This window comes from Pogona vitticeps, chromosome 2, assembly GCF_051106095.1.
Source record: "Pogona vitticeps strain Pit_001003342236 chromosome 2, PviZW2.1, whole genome shotgun sequence".
In the NCBI taxonomy this organism is placed as follows: Eukaryota; Metazoa; Chordata; class Lepidosauria; order Squamata; family Agamidae; genus Pogona; species Pogona vitticeps.
Window position 1 is genome coordinate 271,845,468 of NC_135784.1, and position 21,460 is coordinate 271,866,927.

Here is a 21,460-nt window from a genome sequence, read left to right on the forward strand (position 1 = left end):
AAAGTAATTCCAGGGGCTCTGTGATTGGGGTTTTCCAGACAACTCGGGCTTTTCAGATGCCCTTCCCTTTTGGGCATCTTGGTTTTATTAAAGTATTACTTTCATCTTCCAAGATGAGTAATTTTTTAAACAAACTCTCAGCTTTTATAATACTTGAAATGCCTAAGCAGCATTCAGTGCTTAGAGAGGCCAGCGTCAATTTGAGAACTGCTACAGGCTCCCTAACTTCAGATTCCTTCTGAAATGGACAAACTTTGCACCAGAATCTGAACAAATTCCTAAACTGAAGCACATCCCTGTTACCTGGTGAGGAGACTTAAGTGTATAAGCAAAGTACACTTGACTTCCCAGTATAAGCAAACTCTGACTGATGAGTTATTTTAATTTTTCAGAACATTTGAGCATGGTTCTAACAATTAATGGCTTTGTGGTAATTGTCCAGGATCCAGTGGAGGACTTAAGCTGGCAGTATGGTTGAAGGTTAATCTACTGTTCCCTCAGGCACTTCCAAAACCAGCCATGGAAGGCTATGAAATGTCCTGAAGCCCTGTTTTGAGCAGAAGACAGGACTGCAGAAGGAAGACAAGTCAAGCTGTGGATGTGTTGATAATGGAACATTTATTTTAGCCTAGGAGGTCCCAGTTTCAAACCTGAGCATTTCCAAGTGAGATGTACTCACAGAAATGGCTGGAGAACTGCCAAGTTTTTAAATATTTGCAAATATCTGTTTTGTTTTTTTGCGAGGGCTGATGTGGGACAACTCCGTATTACAAAAATTGAGTGTTCCTTCTGATGAAGAGCATTCACTCCCCAAGCCTCTGTTTGCCTTATTATGGAAAAAAATGTGAGGTATAAATGTTTCCTTATTTTAATACAGGAAACATCAACTCTGCAGAACAGAATCATAACATGGTTGTTGTGGGTTTTTCGGGCTTCTTGGCTGTGTTCTGAAAGTGGTTCTTCAGAGCACAGTTTGCTGTCCTCTGAAGATGCCGGCCACAGAGACTGGCGAAATGTTAGGAAGAACCACTTTCAGAACACGGCCAACAAGCCCGAAAAACCCACAACAACCATTAGATCCCGGCCGTGAAAGCCTTCGCGAATACAGAGTCATAACATCTGGTAATTTTTTTCACAGTTGTGTCAAGAAGCACTTCTACATATAGGATGTCAAAATTTTTACTACAGCCTTATTACCGAATACGACATGTTAGGGTTATTTTAGGGAATTCTAAGTTTCCTTACATTTAATACATTTCACATTGCCTGAAATCCTGTTGCTTAGCATAGTGAGCCATAAGTAGAGATGGGCACAAATTAAAAACTGAATCAACAAAATCATTTAAAAGTGACTAATTTGTCGATTTGTATTTCTGTGTATCAATGTCCCGATGAATACGAATAATGAATTTTTAGTGATGTGTTTGGCTATAAAACAGCCCCCCCCCCTGCAAACACCTAGAGACACCAACACTGCAGGGAAGCTTCTACTGACTGTCTTCTACAGTCCCTCCAAGTTTGGTGAAGATTGGGTTTTCCCAAGCCAGCTGCTAAAGGGCACTTTTCTGGGGGACCCAGTTTATGGGTGTATAACATGGGTGGGTGAAACCCAATCTTCACCAAATGCAGGGTTTATAGTCAGGGGGAGAATATCTGCAATTTTGGTGTTTCTAGGTGCCTGGGGGGGGAACTTTCCGGGTAGGGCACCTTGTGGATGTAAAACTCAGATGCCTAACACCAAAACTTCATGAAACATGCATGGCTTGTAAAGAAGAATGAAGGGGAGCTTCTCTGTTATTTTGGTGTCTCTAGGTGCTTGGTGGCATTTTATAGGTTTATAAAGTAAAAATGAATTGATGAATTGATTCATCAATTAGAAAAAAATCATGAAATTCATAATTCATGATTCGTTGACCTTGATGATTCATGAATCAAAACCAATCTGGATTTTTCTCTAGTCACAAAAGTATAGGCCTATTGAATCAGTAATTTGGTGCGTCAGTGCATACTTTAGCATAGTAAGTTGCAACTAGAGTAAGCCTACTGAATCAATGGAATTGACAGAGGAGGTGACTCACCAAATTCCCACTGATTCAGTGGGTTTATCAAGTATAATTTGCTGCACTGAGTAATAGGATTTGAATCAAAAAAAAACTTTTCATTTTCTTTTTTAGACATCCTCATTCCCCCCGGTAATTTTATTTATTTATTTATTTATTTATTTATTTATTTATTTATTTATTTATTTATTTATTTATTTATTGTATTTATATCCCTCCTATCTAGTCATTTCGACCACTCTAGGTGGCTTTTCTCAGTAACACTGATTTGAACTGCAGCCATTTTTGTTTAACCACATTTATTAGCATTGTTAAACACTTCCTAAACCTTAAATAGTGATTAAGACTATTTCTTCTGATGCCAGTATTGCACTATCTTCCCTCTTTAAAGAAATGTATCCCGTCCTGTCTGATTTATCACACACAGCATTCAGTATCTAGATGGGCTCCCCCTCCCCATTATATCAGGCATGGTCATAACATTCGCTTTCAAGAGATACATATCACTATGAATAGTGGCAATGGGTCAATGCTGTGCCTTTCAGTTTTGTTTCAGCTCTGACCTTCTTCAAGGCTTTTTGGAATTTACAAGGAGTAAAGCTGCTTTGATGACAGCTGGAACACAGCACTTTTCACGCAGAAATACCAGGGGGTAATAAAGTATCATCTATAAGAATGCTGCAAAACTTCTTCAAAGTTCATCTGGCATACTCATGAAGACAGTCTCAAACTCTCTTGTTGTCCATTCAGCAGGACACCAAAAATGAAGACAAGACAGCCTAACTGGATTGAACATTATTGGGCGGGGGAAGCATCTAGTATTCCTCATTGCTCTACTCACCAAATCAGCCATTGCTGTCCTTGTTAGTAGTTGCAATGGGAGTAAAGCATTACAGCATGCATTGTGTACAAGCATCTTGCTCTAAGCCAAACAGTTTTACTTTCTTAAAAACATGCTTCTTTCTCTATATAAAAAGAAAAAACACACCCACATGGGGACACATGAAGCTTATTTGATCAGCCTTTAATTGGGTATGCTAATGAAATAATTTCTCAAGGGCTGTAGCTCCTCTTTCTAAAACATCTTTGTTTTTTTCTTTCTTTCTTTCCCATTTTAAAATGTCTTTTTATTTCATTTCTTTATTAGTTTTCAATAGTACAACAACAAATGAACAAACTATTAACACAACAACTTTAAGAAACACAATTAAAGCACACATTTTCAACTCTGTGCTACTGTGCTTTAAAAACAGAACACAAGTCATACAGGGAAAGGTGCAGCTTATCTGATGTATTCTCAAAGTCTCTTGGAAGTGCTATTATGTCTTTTCCCCCATGGTCCCTTGCAATCTTATAGCGTTGTGGCACTCTTCTGAAAAAGGAACTGGTTCCACAAATGCCTTAGTTGGTAACACATTACCTCTATGTTCTGTGAATAGTGTACTATTTTAAAGTGTGTGTGTGGGGGAGAATCTGATTCAGTCTCCTCCTGGCAAGGGACATGTCAAAAGGAGCCTTTCATTATTGACAGGCAAGGGACATGTCAACAGAAGTCTGTCATCATTTGTTGATGAACGGATGGTAGGATGAGCAAATGCTTCATCCTAGTAAGCCTCCAGGTGCTTACCAAAGAGCCTTCAATGTGTCTCTCTCCACTGCCTACACAGTTTTGTCCATGCTTAATGGTTTAAAGGATCACTCTCACTCTTTTGAAACAGTAAGTCATGGTCATATACCACATCTATTGAATATAGAATTGTAACTTATTCACTAGAATCCTATTGGTGTTCTTGCAAGGTGTATGTAGCTTGCCACGGCTAATAGCAGTTAATTGACAAGACACTGGAATGTCTATTTCACATGCTTGGTCATGCATCGGATGGTGCAACTATTATCTGTTAAGTTACGATAACCTTACATGAACACAAATAGGATTCTAGCCATAGCCCCTCAATGCACTCATGGTTTGTAAAAGCAAGCCATCTCAGTCTCAATGGAAGACTGAGGGATGAAATGATGGTTATATGCCCATGTGTTCCCAAAAGCTTCTAGAATTATTTGAAGGCTAAATTATTTGGGTAGGGAAGGGACGCTATGGGCTGCATTCAGCTGAAGATACATATTTCTTGCCAGTGTCATTGATGTTGAAAACTAATAGCAGATTAAATTATTTTCCCCAGAGATAATAGCAGATTAAATTATTTTCCCATCTTGCATCATCTATCCTGCCTGGCAACAGGTCTTTATGATTAAAGATTCAGGTCTTTTGCAACACCTAATACTTGTTATCTTTTAACTGAAAATTTAATGGAAATGAAACTGATTCTGCATGCAGCACATATGCCCCGTGTGGTGATTCCACCCATCAGGAGACTGTATTTTAAAGTTATGTAGGTTGGTGATATATCAGATTTGCAGATAAACAATTTTGAATGCTTGTGTTATGGATGGATATGGGCAGAGTGCTGTGGTGATTACTGGCTGAGTAGCTGAATGGTAATTGACTGCCAAGATTGAGTATGGGGGAAAGTAGTCTAATGAGAACGTTAGTAGTTGAATTTTGATTGTTTAGGGGAGACAGCAGAAAAGTTAATGGAGTTTGGGCTGTCTAAAGAGAAAAAATAGAGCAGAGATTTGACTAAGGAGAAACAGTAGAAAGAATAGTTGAGATATGACTGTCTAGAGGGAAATGCCATAACATTAGAGCAGGGAGTTGAAGGATCTGTAATCTGTGTTATAGTTTGTGAAGAAACATTTTATTGTTGTTTTAATCCTTATCATTTATATCCAGAATATACCTTCCCCTTTCTACCTATTAGTTCTGGTCCCTAACTAAAAATCCTATTTGATTGTTTAAACCAATTTCTTCTTTTGATTATTGTCTATGAAACTAAGAGCAGGGAGCCGAGTCTCCTAATGAAGAAATATACACCCATGACACATGAAGCTGTGTTTTACCTCTAGAATTTTAGGTCTTGAAAAGGCATGAAAAGGTGCCAAAGTGGTGCCTGCAACATCCTGAGATATATCTGGCCCACTTAGTGTAAAAATGAATAGAAAGGTCAGCACATCCTCAGGTGGGAACATCTCACCCTGTCCCTAAATTATTGTCTTTTCCTATACTGTACATTATTACTTCTATTGTCTCTTCTTGTAGAGTAGCATTCCCTCGTTCATGATTAAATTCTGTTTCTATTCCAGAAATAAAATGCTTCTTTGAATTCTAGGCAAAAATTTTGGAATTTCAAAACATAAATTTGGAAATCTGGCCCGCTATGTTTTCATTAGAAACACCCAATCAGGTGACATGGTTTGAGTGTTGAACTGAAACACAGAACATCCAGGTTCTCCTCTCCAATGACTTATGAATTTCATTGGGTGACCTTGGGCCAGTTTCACACACACTGTCACCTCAACTTATTTCTCAAAACTGTTGAGAAGAGAAAGTGAAGGGAAGATGATGTTTGTATGTTACCATACATTTATTGGAAGAAAAGAGAGATACGTATGTAAATAATGAATAAAATAAATAAATGGTATATAGCTGTGATGGTAAGCAACCAAGAATGCACAGGATAGACAAGTTATTGCATGTATTTTATTTATTTATTTATTTATTAAACTTATGTGCTGCCCATCTAGACAATGTCTACTCTGGGCAGCTCACAGCAATTCAATTGAAAATAATTAAAATAACAACAATATCACAAACAATAGAAGGTCATGCAAGATGGAGAATAAGAGAATAGATTAAGTGGTGCCCGGAATGAAGGCCTGCCTGAACAGCCAGGTCTTAAGTTGGCTTTTGAAGATACCCAGCAAAGGGGCCATACAGATCTTGGAGGGGAGATTGTTCCGAAGACGGGGAGCCACCGCCGAGAAGGCCTGGTTTCTTGTTTTTTCTTTCTGGACCTCCCTTGGCATCAGGCTACTCAGCTGCCCCTCCTGCCTAGAGCGAGTAATACAAGTAGATTTAGGTGGGAGGAGGCGTTCTGCCAGATATCGAGGTCCTAGACTATTTAGGGCTTTATATGTCATCATTAAAACTTTGAAGTCAATGCAGAAGCGAACAGGCAATCAATGCAAGGCAGACAGGGTGGAGGAGATATGCTGATGTTTTCTCACCCCAATGAGAAGTCTGGCCACCGCATTCTGCACTATTTGAAGCTTCCACATCAATCTCAAAGGTAGCCCCACGCAGAGTGCATTACAGTGGTCTAATTTTGAGATTACAAGTGCATGGACCTGAGTGGTCAGCACCCCAACATCAAGATAGGGATGCAGCTGGGCAATCCACCAAAGATGGAAATAGGCAGAGTGGATCACTGATGCCACCTGGGTTTCCATGGCGAGCACCGGGTCCAGATGTATCCCCAAGCTGCAAACCTCACTTTTTGTGGTAAGAGTCACCCCCCACAATGAAATGGATTTTCCCAGACCACCATGATGGGGCTACCCACCCTCAGGACCTTTGTCTTGTCCGGGTTCAGCCTCAGCCCATTTTTCTGCATCCGTTGCAGTACAGTCTCAAAACAGCACTGAAGGGGCAGAACGGCATCCACTGTGGTTGGAGAAAAGGAGATTTAGAGCTGAGTGTCATCAGCATACTGATGGCACAATGCCCCACACTCCCTGATGACCTCACCCATTGGCCTCATATAGATATTAAACAGCACTGGGGAAATAATTGAGCCCTGCGGAACTCCACAGTTGAGGCTCCACGGGGCTGAAACTCTCTCCCCAAGCTGAACTCTCTGAGGACAATCCTCCAAGAAGGATTGGAGCCAGGCTAACACCAGGCCACCGATTCCCAGCTCAGAGAGCCTCCTCAGGAGGATACTGTGGTCGACGGTATCAAAGGCGGCTGAGATATTGAGGAGGACCAACAGAGACATTTTGCCTCTGTCGCCCTCCCTCAATAAGTCATCCAACCAATGCTGTTTCTGTACCGTGGCACAGCCTGAAACCCGACTGGAATGGATCCAGGGCATTTGTTTCATCCAAGTGAACCTGAAGCTGGTTGGCCACCACCCTCTCCACCACTTTGCTAATGAAAGAAACATTGGCGACGGGCCTATAATTGCCAATATTGTCTGCCGCCAAATTTGGTTTCTTCCTTATGGGCCTAATGAGTGTCTCCTTGAGGGCAGGGGGAACCCTGCCTTCCAAGAAATACCCATTAATTATTGCTGTGGCCCATTCCATTGTTATAAGCCTGGCTACTTTGATTAGCCAGGCCAGGCAAGGGTCAAGGAATGAGGTGGTGGACCCACAGCAATCAAGTGCTTTGTCCACAATATCTGGCGTCACAGACTGAAAAAGATCAAGACTCACCGGGCAAGGTGGAGCACTGGACATCTCTGCTCAATCCACTGTATCCAAAAAAGGAGAGAGCTCCCGGTGGATGGCCTCCACTTTAGATTTTTAAAATGCTGCAAATTGTAAGCCTAAGTATCGTTGTCCCAATTTTTGACAGGGGAATAATAGGGTTTTTGCCTTCCTTGCAATGTTCGGATAATTTACTAAATGAGCACATGTGTGCATTTTGAACACAAAACCTTTGTCCCTATTACTGTACATGTTTATTGGTTTCCTTTTCCTCCATGTATGCAATCCCAAAGATGTGGGATACAGAAGCACTCATCTGACTGTCACTTTTAAAGAGATAGCATGTACAAACCTGGATCATAGCCAGTCTTAGAGGTTTATCACTTGTGCTTCTTTTTCAAAGCCACATAGTCCTACTGCAGGCTACCTGCCAGCCAAATTATGCTGTAAAAAAGCTATGTGGGAAATCACTTTGTTTGTTGGTTCTCCAGTGGCCAAATTAAGCTTATGTGAATGCAATTACACAGCAGGAATTTGATCTAACATATTATAGTGGTCTTTAAAGAAATGCACACATGGGGAAGGGTGGAAAAAAAAACTAGACAGGACCAGCCATGGGGAGAGAAGAGGAGGAATCAAGGCAGAAACTTCAAGTTCCATTTGATGTTGCCATGCAATGCATTAATTATTTTGTTTAGGCCTTTTATATAACTTTTAAAAATATACCAAGAAGTAGTGCTTTTCAAAATCAGTGTACATGAAAACAAGGTAAGCAATAAACTTATTATTTTTTTTAAAAAAAATGGATTTTAAAAATTCACTTCACTTTTGTGGGCTTGTCATTCACATACTAACAAATAAATCTGCTCTTTTTTTTGTCTCCAATAAAGACAGACGTGATGTTCATGTTCAGAACTGGGATACACTAACATGCCATGAGAGAACCTTTGATGTGATAAGATGAACAATTGAAGAGTCCTACTGTTTGTCCACTTATCTCTGAGTCAGGATCTGCTGGTAAGGGAGAGTCATTTGGACAAATTGCTATCTTATGCCTAGAACACAAAAATTGCACCATTGTAACAAAGGCTGCCAGAAACCTATATTCTCCCTAAGGATGTTTAAGGAATACAATTTTGAGTCTAAAGTTCATGGTTCTTCTGCCAGGCTTCACTTCCTAGATTGTCCACAAGGTAAATCCATTTGCACTATCAAATCCTCTCATCACCTCTCTCTCTCTCTCTCTCTCTGTCCTTCCAGCTAGTGGGGAAGTTCACACCAATGATCCATGGAGAAGTAATTGAAGGTGGTGGGGAGGTAGGCTGAACCAAGGAATCATGACAACTGAAGCAGAACCTCAATGCCTCTCCACCAGGTCATCAACAATTTTTAAAAAAGCATTACTGTGCCATTCATCTATTCCTCACCCCCCCATATACACTTGTTTCCTTCATATCTCTGAAGTTGCAGTCCCATGCTCAAGAATCCTACGAGCAAATGCCATCGAATGGAGTAGGGTGTACTTCTGATTAAATGGGAGGAAATTGAATGAAGTGGCTTTCCAAAGCAATAGGGATTTTTTAATGGAAAACTATTCATCATTGATACAGGCTGCCTCATGAAAAGGTGAGCTCTCTTTCACTACAGGCATGGAAAGTTAACCGTCAGGAATAGGATTGCTTAAATTATGCATAGAGACTCCAGAATGTTGCCTAAAACTGTATCCAAATGTAAAGCCAAATCCAAGAATGCTCCCCAATACGAGTGTTAAAAATGTAACCATAAAGAACTTTTGTGGGTCCCAAATGGTCTGAGCTTATCCAAGGCTAAGCTCAAGCCCTGTGACACACAGGTTAAACGGCAATATTGCAGCCAAGCCTTTGCTCAAGACCCAAGTTTGATCCCAACAACTTAAGGTCAACTCAGCCTTTCATCTTTCTGAGGTTGGTAAATGAATACCCACTCTATGTTGTAAACAGCTCAGAGAGTGCATTAGCACTGTGGGCCCAAATATGTTGAAACGACAACACAATAATGCAATAGAAGTCCCAAGACATCTGATGATACTCCACAGCCAATTCCAACCCAGTTTTTTTCATAATTTCTAAAGTATGAATAATCTTGCGATCCCCCCCATCCTGTGAAATAAGATAACTAAAAGCAATAATAAATTAACCTTTCTCAGCCATGCTGATCATGCTGACCTTGACTTAGCTGCACTTAAAGATAATGCAGGCACACTTTCCATGAGAAGTGCTGCTTCTCCAGCTGGTACTATTCACATCTCACATCAACTAAGCCTCAACAAAGATAAGCAGAGTTTCATTTTTCAGATTTCTTCACATTAGTTCTATCTGGCACAGTGTGAATCCCTATTTTCTGATCTGCATTTTATCTGACCAGGAACAGTCCTTCTTTATCTGGAAGAAGAGTCATTCATCTGGCCCATTATTGACATCAGACACTGACTGAGAACTAGAAAAGTTTCCTTGGATTTGGATGTAAATGAGAGATTGGTTGTCATCCACAGACTAATGGCACACAATTCCCTATATTCATAAATTGTTTGTCCAAAGGTTTTATATATGTGTTAAAGACCATGGAGTACAATAAAGAACTTGGGCGACTCCAGAAGGCATGCATTTTCCTCAGCTAAGGGAACACCAAGCTCAAATGCGAACTCCTGGAACCCTTTAAAAATCGCTTACAATGCGACGTACACTGTTTCCCACAAAATTAAAAAAAATCATCCAAATAATTAACTACCTGTGTCAACCCCACTCTGCACTTAAATGCCCAATGCCAAAAAGGAACTGAAACACTCAAAAGCCGAACAAGACATCAAACAAGCCTGCCCATGTAATAGCAGCCTTCAAAAGTGAATCCCAAGAGATCAAAATCCTTGGGCTGAATTGGAAGGAGATGGAAGGTGGACTTAATGTTACACTTCGCTAGCTCCACCCCAATTCTACATGCTTGTATCATGTGAACAGCCACATCAAACTACTTGTAGCATATACTACATAGCTCCAGCAGAATCTTATCATTAACTGAATCCCCAGCAGGGAAGAACAAATGGTGAATCAGTCTAAATTCTTCTTTGGCACCACCCCCAGTGGTGATACTCTTAAATGAGGCAAGGGTAGGACTGTGAAAGGACCCAAAACCCATACCTCCTTGACGTCCTTACAAATTTTTGCCTGAACTATGTTTTTCTAACCTCTGTCCAACTTCAGGTTGCCTGTCATGGTGGCCACCCTAATCCCCAAACCGGGAATCCAAAAACCCAACTTACATACCTCATTTAGATACCTGGCAGCTGCCCTGGTGAGATAACTTTGCAGCCAAACTTCCAATATTGGTATCCTAATTGAACTGGGGTCCTTTTGAAGGGTTGAAGGTACCAGGAGGAAAATTATGTCACATGCATACAAAAGCCTTCATTGTAAATCAGCCATGCATGGCCTTGAAAATCCACATAGGCTCTATAAATCAAATTGATGTATTGTATCAGGGAAAACGCCCTCTCTGGCTGCACATGACCTATTGTTCCAGCATAAATAAAGAAGGTACTTTATGTTTCCTGATATGCAGAATTTATGACTCTCAAACAGGTGTATTCAGACCATAGCTGGTTTGTGACTGAGCACAGGGGGCATCCCCCAGTCTAAAAATGGACCTGAGATACCCCACTCCCTCAGTTCACAAGATGCTAGTTTTTCACCTATAATGTTATATTGAATTTTGGAATTATGCAAACAGGTGTCAAGCCACCTCCATCACATCTGATGATAAATTATTTCCAGTTATAGTTTTCAGCAATCTATAGTTTGCCATTTGATCCAGTTTTGCAAACTGTGGTTTGTCCTTGCCTGAAAATCATGATGAAATCTAATTGTGTTATGCTTGTAAAATGAATATTAATGTTTGATGGTGGTTATATCTTCATTGAACAGCTACCTATCATCAAATCATTATGCAGCCAGAAAACAGTTAATAATTAAACTGCATATTTTTAATGCCACAGTCAGAAGGAGAATACAAGGTTTTCCATTAATCTTTCAGTCTGAAGGACAGGTTTTCAAGGCAGTTCCAGATAACTTACCACTACAATGTAAGTTGCTCTTGCAGGTGAAAGCGGGAGATGTTTATCATTGTGCAATTAATTTATTTTGCTATCATTGTAGCTTTGAGAGGAACTATTTCTTTTTATCTCAGTCTATTTCGTTAAGAAAGATGTGCTTCTTTTTTAAAAAGCAAGTATTATATCTGGAAAGTTAAATGGGAACTTTGTGAGAACTGGTATTACAATTCAACATCAATATACTCCAGTAAACTTCTGTTGGAGCAAATAAAATAACCATCCATTTGTTGACCAGAAATCTATTATTGTAGATTTCTGCAATTTGTAATTAGGCTTTGTTTCAGGAGCTGAATTTTTTTTTACATAGTTAAGCCTGCAACTTCTTGCTGAAAATTAACAAATCATTCCTTGAATTTTCGGTTGCATGCCAGTCTGGTGACAGATGCCACCAAAAATTGACCTTGAAGCAAATCTGTATAAGCCTTATTAAAACTGGTCAAAATTCACTTGCATATCTGACTCAAGTCTTTTTTTTTTTTTTTTTTGGACTACAGTTCGCAGAATGCACCAACCAGCATGGGCCAAAAAGTAACTTTTCTCTAAGCTGCGCTCACACAGTGGAGGACTGGGTTTCCTATAAATGCCCTCCACACACACACGTGCGTGCGCGTGCACGTGCGCGCACACACACACACACACACACGTATATACGTGTGTGTGTGTGTGTGTGTGTGTGTATACATGTATATATATATAATGGAAGGGACACTATGAAGGAACTTGAGAAAATTCATAAGGATATGTCATTGGATACCAAAATCATAGTATTTCAATTACTATGTAAAATCTTATGGACATCATGAACTGCCAGAAAGACAAACAAGTGGGTGCGAGAACAAATCACACCCGAACTCTCCAAAAGTTAAAGAAAAGAAAAATGGAGGCTATGGGAATTATGGCTTTGGCCTTAACATGAAAGGGTAAGATACACTGGAAAAGACAACAATGCTGGGAAAACTGAAGGCAGCAGGAAAAGAGGACGATCCTACATGAGATGGATTGACTCAGTAAAAGAAATCACATTCTTGAGTTTGCAAGACCTGAACAGGGCTGTGAATAATAGAGCTTTTTAGTTTGAAGGTTATTAATTCATAAGGTTACCGTAAGTCAGAAGTGACCTGACATAGCACAACTGGTTGCATCTAAAGACTCTGATTTTGGGTGTGTAATAATGAATCTATTTTGGGTTTTAACCCAAATTAGCTATCCAAGGGGCTGAGCCCTATCCTCAAAATAGGTCTAGTCCAGTAACTTGGATAATGCCATGAAGTGCAGAATGAAACTCAGTGGATTCACAAAACCTCAAAACTGAAAACAATAGCCACATAACAGGAAAAACCATTTCATTTTTACCAAAACCATTTCATTTTACTTGAAGGTTTTATGCAGCTTCTTGTAATCCTTCATCCTCCCTCCAGTTTTTTGAGCAGCATACAGCCACCCGATGCAAACTGTATTGGTAGCAATACATTTAGTAGCCTACATCAGAGAATGTAGCAGTTCCATGCGCTTGTAGAGAATGGGCTACAAATTGAAAGAACTATCAGTATATTCCTAGCAGAGCCAGTCTCCATGACTAGTTGCCCAACCCCACTCTGCCGTATCCTGCTACTGATGTCTGGAGCCTCCTGACTCTTCTTCCTCTTCCTCTTGGTTTATTCATGTATCTTCTCCACAATTTATTTCAACTCCCTTTGGACATCTGCATAGTTTGGACTCAGAGGGAGAGTAAATGGGCAACAGCATGAATGGCAAGAAGGTAGGTAGCCCTATGGAGCGATGGAAGCACACAGGCAGCATCTTTCCCAAGGGCTTCCAGAAACTTAGAGACAGCAAAGGTTTTTAATCTGAATGTTGTTTTGAGAGGCAGGTATCTGATCTAGGTAACAGAGCTACTCTTGCTTGCCCTGTGCCCAGATTGTGGTCTTTTCTTTACCTTGGGCCTTGTGGGTGGGTTCTGTGAGGTGGGCTGTGGTGCACTGCCATTATACCTATAGCTGCCCATGATTTGAACTGCCAGGGTACTCATGGCACTTTGGGGAGCCTATACACTGGTCTTTTGGTTTAAATCACCCCACTAGAGCCTCGTGGTGCAGTGGTTAAACTGCTGTACTACAGCTAAAACTATGCTCCCAACCCGGGGTTCAATCCCAGGTAGCCGGCTCAAGGTTGACTCAGCCTTCTATCCTTCCAAGGTTGGTAAAATGAGTACCCAGCTTGCTGGGGGGCAGGGATGTGTAGCCTGCATAATTAAATTGTAAACCACCCAGAGAGTGCTTGAAGTGCTATGGGGCAGTATATAAGCAGCACACTTTGCTTTTTTGCTTTAGAGTCTGTCCTATCATTGAGCATATTGTCTGATAACTGCCTCAAATAGCAGATTGTGGATGTCACGAGGAGCAAATGTTTAACTATTTAATTTGCCCTCTTTTTTTACTTTTATTACATCACAAACAGACATACTAAACAAACAAAAATATATATGTGGGGAGGTGTTTTCCATACAATCATGTCCAATATAAAGTCTGACTACATAAACCATATTGCCCTACTAAGATATTTAAACCACATTATATTCTCCATTTTATATATGTGTGTGTGTATATAGACATATATATTTCATATTAATGCTTCAAATATTAACTTCAGTAAAAACCTTCCTGATTTATAGTGATTAACATACATACATTATCTGAAGTATAATCTTACACCTATATTTATCTTTCACTCAGCATGTTCTATTATTGTATTTGACATGAAACATTTCTAATTTAAGAATTATATATGCTTGCTTATTACCTATATAGATGAAAGTCCAGAGTTACTAACAATACATCTTAATAGCATTTTAATTTGCCCTTAATGTACCTTTACTGCCAGAGATATTTGTAGGTCAGCCTGCTTCATATGGCAAAATACTTGTCTTTTTCTATGGGATGCTCCTCTAGGCAACCAAATTTCTTGGGCAGGCCTGATCATACTGTACCCTGTTTACTTTCATTTACTACATGGATATGACTGAGTGGGTAAGACTGTGTTTTCTTGACTTTCTCTTCCCCATCATCACCTCCTCATAAGAAAATAGAAAGTAATTCTGACTTCACTCTCCGTGATGCAAAGTCATTTTATTCAGAAATGAGAACTGCTTGGATTATGACTTCTTTTGCTTTTAAATCAGGCTCTTCCAGATAATTAAACAACAGTAGACGAAATGTTAATTTGTTTAATCTTCTAATGAAAATTCTAAAAGTCATTTTCATACTATGTGGATATTCTAGTATGTAATTTATAACTCGGAGCTGAATATGCCTTGTTGGTACAAAGGTTTGTTTTCACAAACAAATGTTCATATGTATTTCTCAGACAGATTGAAACAGGGAAAATAAAATGTTCCCTTTACTTAGATGTGTAATTTTTGCATCTGAAATAGGATAGAGGGAGAAAGCCTATGAAGTGAATATTCATAACCAGCATCTGAAGCAATGGGCTACCACCAAAAAAAGCTTTCACCAGATAAAACATATTGGTCTTTCCAGTGCCACAAGACTCTATGTTGTTTTTGCTGCAACACATTAATATGTTTATCTCTAGGGATGTGTGTGTGGGTGGGGGGGCTTTCACTTTCCTTTCAAACTGAAGCCTTCTGAGGGCTCTTACTTCATCCTGGAGGAACTGGACCTTCTAGTAAAGCCAAAAACACCTCAGTCTTTCAGGATGCTTTCATTTTGCAGAGCCAAGACTTGGAAAAATGGCAGTGAGGTGGGGCAACAGGGAGGAATGAGAGGTGGGGAGAATGGAACTTGTGGCAGGGTGATAAGATAAGGACTTGTAGTGATGGGAAGGGAATGATGGGAGGGGGAAAGAAAGGAGTTTGCAGCAGTAGGGAGGGAATAAGGGAGGATGAATGAGATATGTAGTGGTGGGGGAATGAATGAGAGGAAGAAGAGGGTATGAGATGCCATGGAGAAAATCACAGGAGGGACTAGAGAACAGCCCTTGTGGTGGGAAGCCAGTTATAGGAAAGTGGGAGGAAGGCGGCTTGTGGCAAAATGGGGAGTGTATTTGATTTGAAATAGACCCTTTTCCTTCCAACAGCATCTGACATATTTCAGTTATTGAACCAATGGCATCACACCAATTTACAACCCCAGACCTACTGGAGTATACCACCCTTTAGTTAAGCTGCCACCAACCATTCCCTATAAGGAGTCACACAGACCAGGAATGGATTTTACTAAACAAAAGAACAAGGTTTATTGAAATAACAAACAGGGTAAATAAAAAGATCAGGTAAATAGGATAATGTAACGTGGCATAGTCCCAACCATATACATACAACAGATTAGCTCCCACAGAACACTTTAAAGTAAAGCACAGACCCTGAACCTATCAGTTCTGGCTACCTATATAGAAACCTGAACCTATCAGGTATGTACTAACTGACACACAGTTGTACCCAGTCTGACACACAGACTCCCACTCTCAACTCCTCACACAAGCTCCAAATATATATACAGTACAGCTCCTCCCCCCTGATGTCCCGCCTTCCACTCCCCATAGGATGGAACTTTCCCTCCAAACCCATGACAGACAGGTACCATCAGTGCTGTATGTGACAAGCATCTGACATATTTCAGTTATTGAACCAATGGCATCACACCAATTTACAAAAGGAATAAGGCCACAGTCTGCTCAGGTACCCACAGGACTCCCAGCAGGCTGGATTCCACCATATCCACAGGTATCATTCCCGTCTCCACTGGGGGTTACACCTGAGGTGGGTGTATGGCCATATCCTTCAGTACCAAATACGGGTTGCAATTCTGTACCTCTGAAAGCATTACCCTCTGGCAATTATTCCATGTCCTTCGGTGATAATTTAACCCCAGCAACTAAGGAGAAATTTGAAGAGGAGATGACATTGACGTATTTGAGCTTCTAAATGGAAAAGTTGACAGCAAGGATTTGGAAAAGGAGGATGATAAGGAAAAGGAGAGATGCAGAAGGCACAGGCCAGAGTGTTCCTGGGCTTGGTTGCTAGTTTTTTTATTTATGAGTTTTTTTAATTTATGAGTGAAGGCTCAACCCTTCACCTCTGATTCAATACTTGGATCTAATCTATAAGATGCGTGTTGATTACCCGAGTCATGCATGGTTGCTCTATGATGAATCATTTCATATGAGGACGGCTATCACCTGAATTTGAGCTGGGGTTATCCCCACCCTTGTCTCTGGCTCCAGGATATGACCCCAGATCAACCTAGTGAGGACGACAGGTTTGATAGTGGGCATCTCATCTGCAAGGCAAGCCAGAATTTCCCTCCTTGAGGGTCCTCAGTACAGATGGTACAGCCTCACTTGCTTTGCTGGGAATTTAACTCTGGTGAAGCTTGCACCAGGAAGGCCTGCAGGTTCAGGCACGAGTGCTCCTTGTGTGGTGAGCAGCACACCAGTGCCAATTGTTTTTGTGCCCATTCACAAAGAGGAGCAAAGGAAACCCATGGGAATCGAAAGCAGGATGGCACTGCCAGAGCCACTGCCAAAGGGGCCCAGCCCAATTAAATTAGATGTATCAGATAGATGGTTATCGGCATATCCTAAGGTGAATGATGCCGAATACTTGCTGACAGGGTTTAGGTTTGGTTTTAGAATTCCTGTTGTCAGTGAGAGAAAAGGTAGTTTTGCACAAAATTTGAAGTTGGTTAAAGATATGGAGGTTATAGTTAGGGAGAAAATAGGTAAGGAGATCAAAGAAGGCTGAGTTCTTGGCCCCTTTCAGGACCCCCCCATTGCCACACCTTTGAGTCTCCCCACTGGGAGTAGAGCCCAAGAAAGCCAAATGCAAATATAGGTTCACTCACCATCTGCTGTACCCAGAATTGCCCTTGATTTTTCTGTATAGCCAGGACTGTGGTCTTTAAGGCTTTCTTGAATTGATTAGTTTGCTTATCCATTTGAGTCCTTCCCAGTTTTGGAATGGCACCCAGTGTTAATACTGCATTAAATACTTCTTTTATTAGCAGTGCAAAATACAAACTTAAGAGTTATGCAGAACCCTGTTGCAAGATAGAAATAAACAAATGTATGGCAGAGTATGAAAAGTGTAAGTGTTCATCTGACCTAATTATCTAAGTGAATTGAGAGCCCTCCAGATCAATGTGAATTTGCCATTCTTTTCATCAGGAACTCTCTCTATAAATGTGTACTTATAATTTAATAGAGTATGAATATGTGACTACTTAGAGCTATCAGTGAGCTATAAGTTTTTTTATCTACACTATCCCAGGAAATATGCACTTAAAATGAAGGATCAGTGAATTAATGAAAGGGAAAAAACAAGAATACAATGAGATTTAAAGACTGTTTATGGTAACTGAGTGCAAGAAGAACTGTACATTCATTTGTACTTTAAACCTTTTCCAAGAACATTCTTTTAGAAGAGGTTAAAGTTAATTTTAATTTCATATTTATATTTCAAGTGACCGTTAGAACAGAAGTATACATATTGTAGGGGATTGGAATGCTAAAGTAAGGAGCCAAGAGATAAAAGGAACAATAGGGAAGTTTGGCCTTGGAGTTCAAAATGAAGCAGAGCAAAGGCTAATAGAGTTTTGTCAATAGAACAAGCTGGTCATCACAAACACTCTTTTTCAACAACAAAATAGGCGACCCTACACATGGACATCACCAGATGGGCAATACCAAAATCGGATTGATCATATTCTCTGCAGCCAATGATGGAGAAGCTCTATACAATCGGCAAAAACAAGACCTGGAGCTGATTGAGGCTCTGATCATCAGCTTCTCATAGCAAAACTCAAGCTTAATCGGAAGAAAGTAGGAAAAACCACTGGGCTAGTCAGGTATAATCTAAACCAAATCCCTTATGAATACACAGTGGAAGTGAAGAACTGATTTAAGGAACTAGAATTGGTGGACAGAGTATCTGAAGAACTATGAATGGAGGCTTGTAGCATTGTACAGGAGGCAGCAACAAAAACCATCCCAAAGAAAAGGAAATGCAAGAAAGCAAAGTAGCTGTCCAACTAGGACTTACAAATAGCAGAGAAGAGAAGGAAAACAAAATACAAGGGAGATAGGGAAAGTTACAGAAAATTGAATGCAGACTTCCAAACAATAGCAAGGAGAGACAAAAGGGCCTTCTTAAATGAACAGGGAAAGAAATAGAGGAAAATAATAGAAAGGAAAAAACCAGAGATCTGATCAAGAAAATTGGAGATATTAAAGGAACATTTTGTGAAAAGATGGACATGATAAAGGACAAAAATGGTAGGGACCTAACAGAAGCAGAAGATATCAAGAAACAATGGCAAGAATACACAGAGGAATTATACCAGAAAGATCTGGATGTCCCAGAAAACCCAGATAATGTGGTTGCTGACCTAGAGCCAGACATCATGGAGAGTGAAGTCAAGTGGGCCTTAGAAAGCTTGTCTAACAACAAGGCCAGTGGAGGTGATGGCATTCCAGTTGAACTATTTAAAATCTTAAAAGATGACGCTGTTAAGGTGCTACATTCAATATGCCAGTGAGTTTGAAAAACTCAGCAGTGGCCAGAGGATTGGAAAAGATCAGTGTACATCCCAGTCCCAAAGAAGGGCAGTGCCAAAGAATGCTCCCACTACTGTACAATTGCACTCATTTCACGCTACCAAAGTTATGCTCAAAATCTTATGAGGTAGGCTTCAGCAGTATGTGGACCGAGAACTCCCAGAAGTACAAGCTTTAAGAACTATGGCAAGTTCTTAAAGAAATGGGAGTGCCTGTCCACCTTACCTATCTCCAGAGAAATCTATATGTGGGACAGGAAGCAACAGTGAGAACTGGATATGGAACAACGGATTGGTTCAAAATTAAGAAAGGAGTACGACAAGGCTGTATATTGTCCCCCTAATTATTTAACTTATATGCAGAATACATCATGAGAAAGGCTGGACTGGAGGAATCCCAAACCGGAATTAAGATTGCTCAAAGAAATATCAACAACATCGGATATGCAGATGCTACCACTCTGATGGCAGAAAGTGAGGAGGAATTAAAGAACCTCTTAATGAGGGTGAAAGAGGAGAGTGAAAAAAATGGTCTGAAGCTCAAGATCAAAAAAACTAAGATCATGGTCACTGGTCCAATCACCTCCTGGCAAATAGAAGGGGAAGATAAGGAGGCAGTGACAGATTTTACTTTCTTGGGCTCCATGATCACTGCAGAAGGTGACAGCAGCCATGAAATTAAAAGACACCTGCTTCTTGGAAGGAAAGTGATGACAAACCTAGACAGCATCTTAAAAAGCAGGGACATCACCTTGCTGACAAAGGTCCACATAGTCAAAGCTATGGTTTTTCCAGTAGCAATGTATAGAAATGAGAGGTGGACCATAAAGAATGCTGACCGCCAAAGAATTGATGCTTTCGAATTGTGGTGCTGGAGGAGACTCTTGAGAGTCCCTTGGACTGCAAAGAGAACAAACCTATCCATTCTGATGGAAATCAACCCTGAGTGCTCACTGGAAAGACAAATCTTGAAGCTGAGGCCCCAATACTTTGGCCATCTCAGGAGAAGAGAAGAATCCCTGGAAAAGACCCTGATGTTAGGAAAGTGTGAAGGCAAGAGGGGAAGGGGACATCAGAGGATGAGATGGTTGGACAGTGTCATCGAAGCTACCAACATGAATTTGACCGAACTCTGGGAGGCAGTGAAAGACAGGAGGGCCTGGTGTGCTGTAGTCCATGGGGCCACGAAGAGTCAGACATGACTTAACGACTAAACAACTAAATACGTATTGTCAGTTATGCACAAGTTATCTGCACTGCTTTATAACAGATACATGCATTCTTGGGAAGGAGACATGTGAGCAGACATTTTAAAGCAGATTTTCACAGATTGATTTTGAGTGGACAGATGATGGATTTTCTGCTGGGAACACTCTTGAGCTGTCATTTCTTAAACTAAATGGATATAAACCCGACCAATCTCTAGATGGGATTACACATTTGTCAGACACTCTGAGCTCTCCAAGGAAAAATGGAATAGAAAGAATAAAAATAAATACACTAAGAATAAGACTGAGAACATTGCCTTTAAATGTAGAGTATTTGGTTTATTCCTAAACCTTACATAATCTTTAAATATACTAAAATCAGCAGCTATTGATATGTCTGAGGATACCACTCCACTACTCAAGAAATTTGAAGTAACTTAAGGCTTGTTTACAGTGCTCATTTTAGAAATTAAAACAAAGAAATAATTTTCTGTGTCTTAAAGCAGGGGTTCCCAATCCCTGGTCCACAGGCCATGCTGGTCTGTGGGCTTCGCAGGACCGGGCCATAGAGACAGATCTCCTGCCCCTCCCTGTATGCATGCATAGTGGGCGTGGTGGCTTGCGCGCATGTGTGGATCAGCGTGTGCATTCACTGATGGGCATAATGCCCTTGACAGGTGGGTGTGGTGCACTCATGTGCATGCACACATGCCTACCCTGCTCACCCGTTAGTGCACCACACCCATCCTCACATGCGCACGAGTACACCAAACCCATCTCCGAGTGCCCTCTGGTCACCTGCACATGTGCATAAGCATGCCACGCCTCTGCCCTCCAACATGGACCACAACCAGTCCGCAGTTCCAAAAAGGTTGGGGACCACTGTCTTAAAGGACTGGTCTAAGTTGCTTATAGCAAGCAGCTTCTCAACTGGCCCCTCATTCAAGCAAAAAAAAAATATTAAAAAATGTCTTTATAAGTGATGCAGCATATCAGCAATGGTATACCAAGATTCACTTCCCTTGCCCCTCTGCCAAGGAGCAGAGGAAGTGTTCAATTTGCCAATATCCTGAAGTGGCTCATATATTAAGCCACTTCAAGATAATGATAATACAAAATGGAAGAAGTCTTGATAACTGGAAGGTTTGG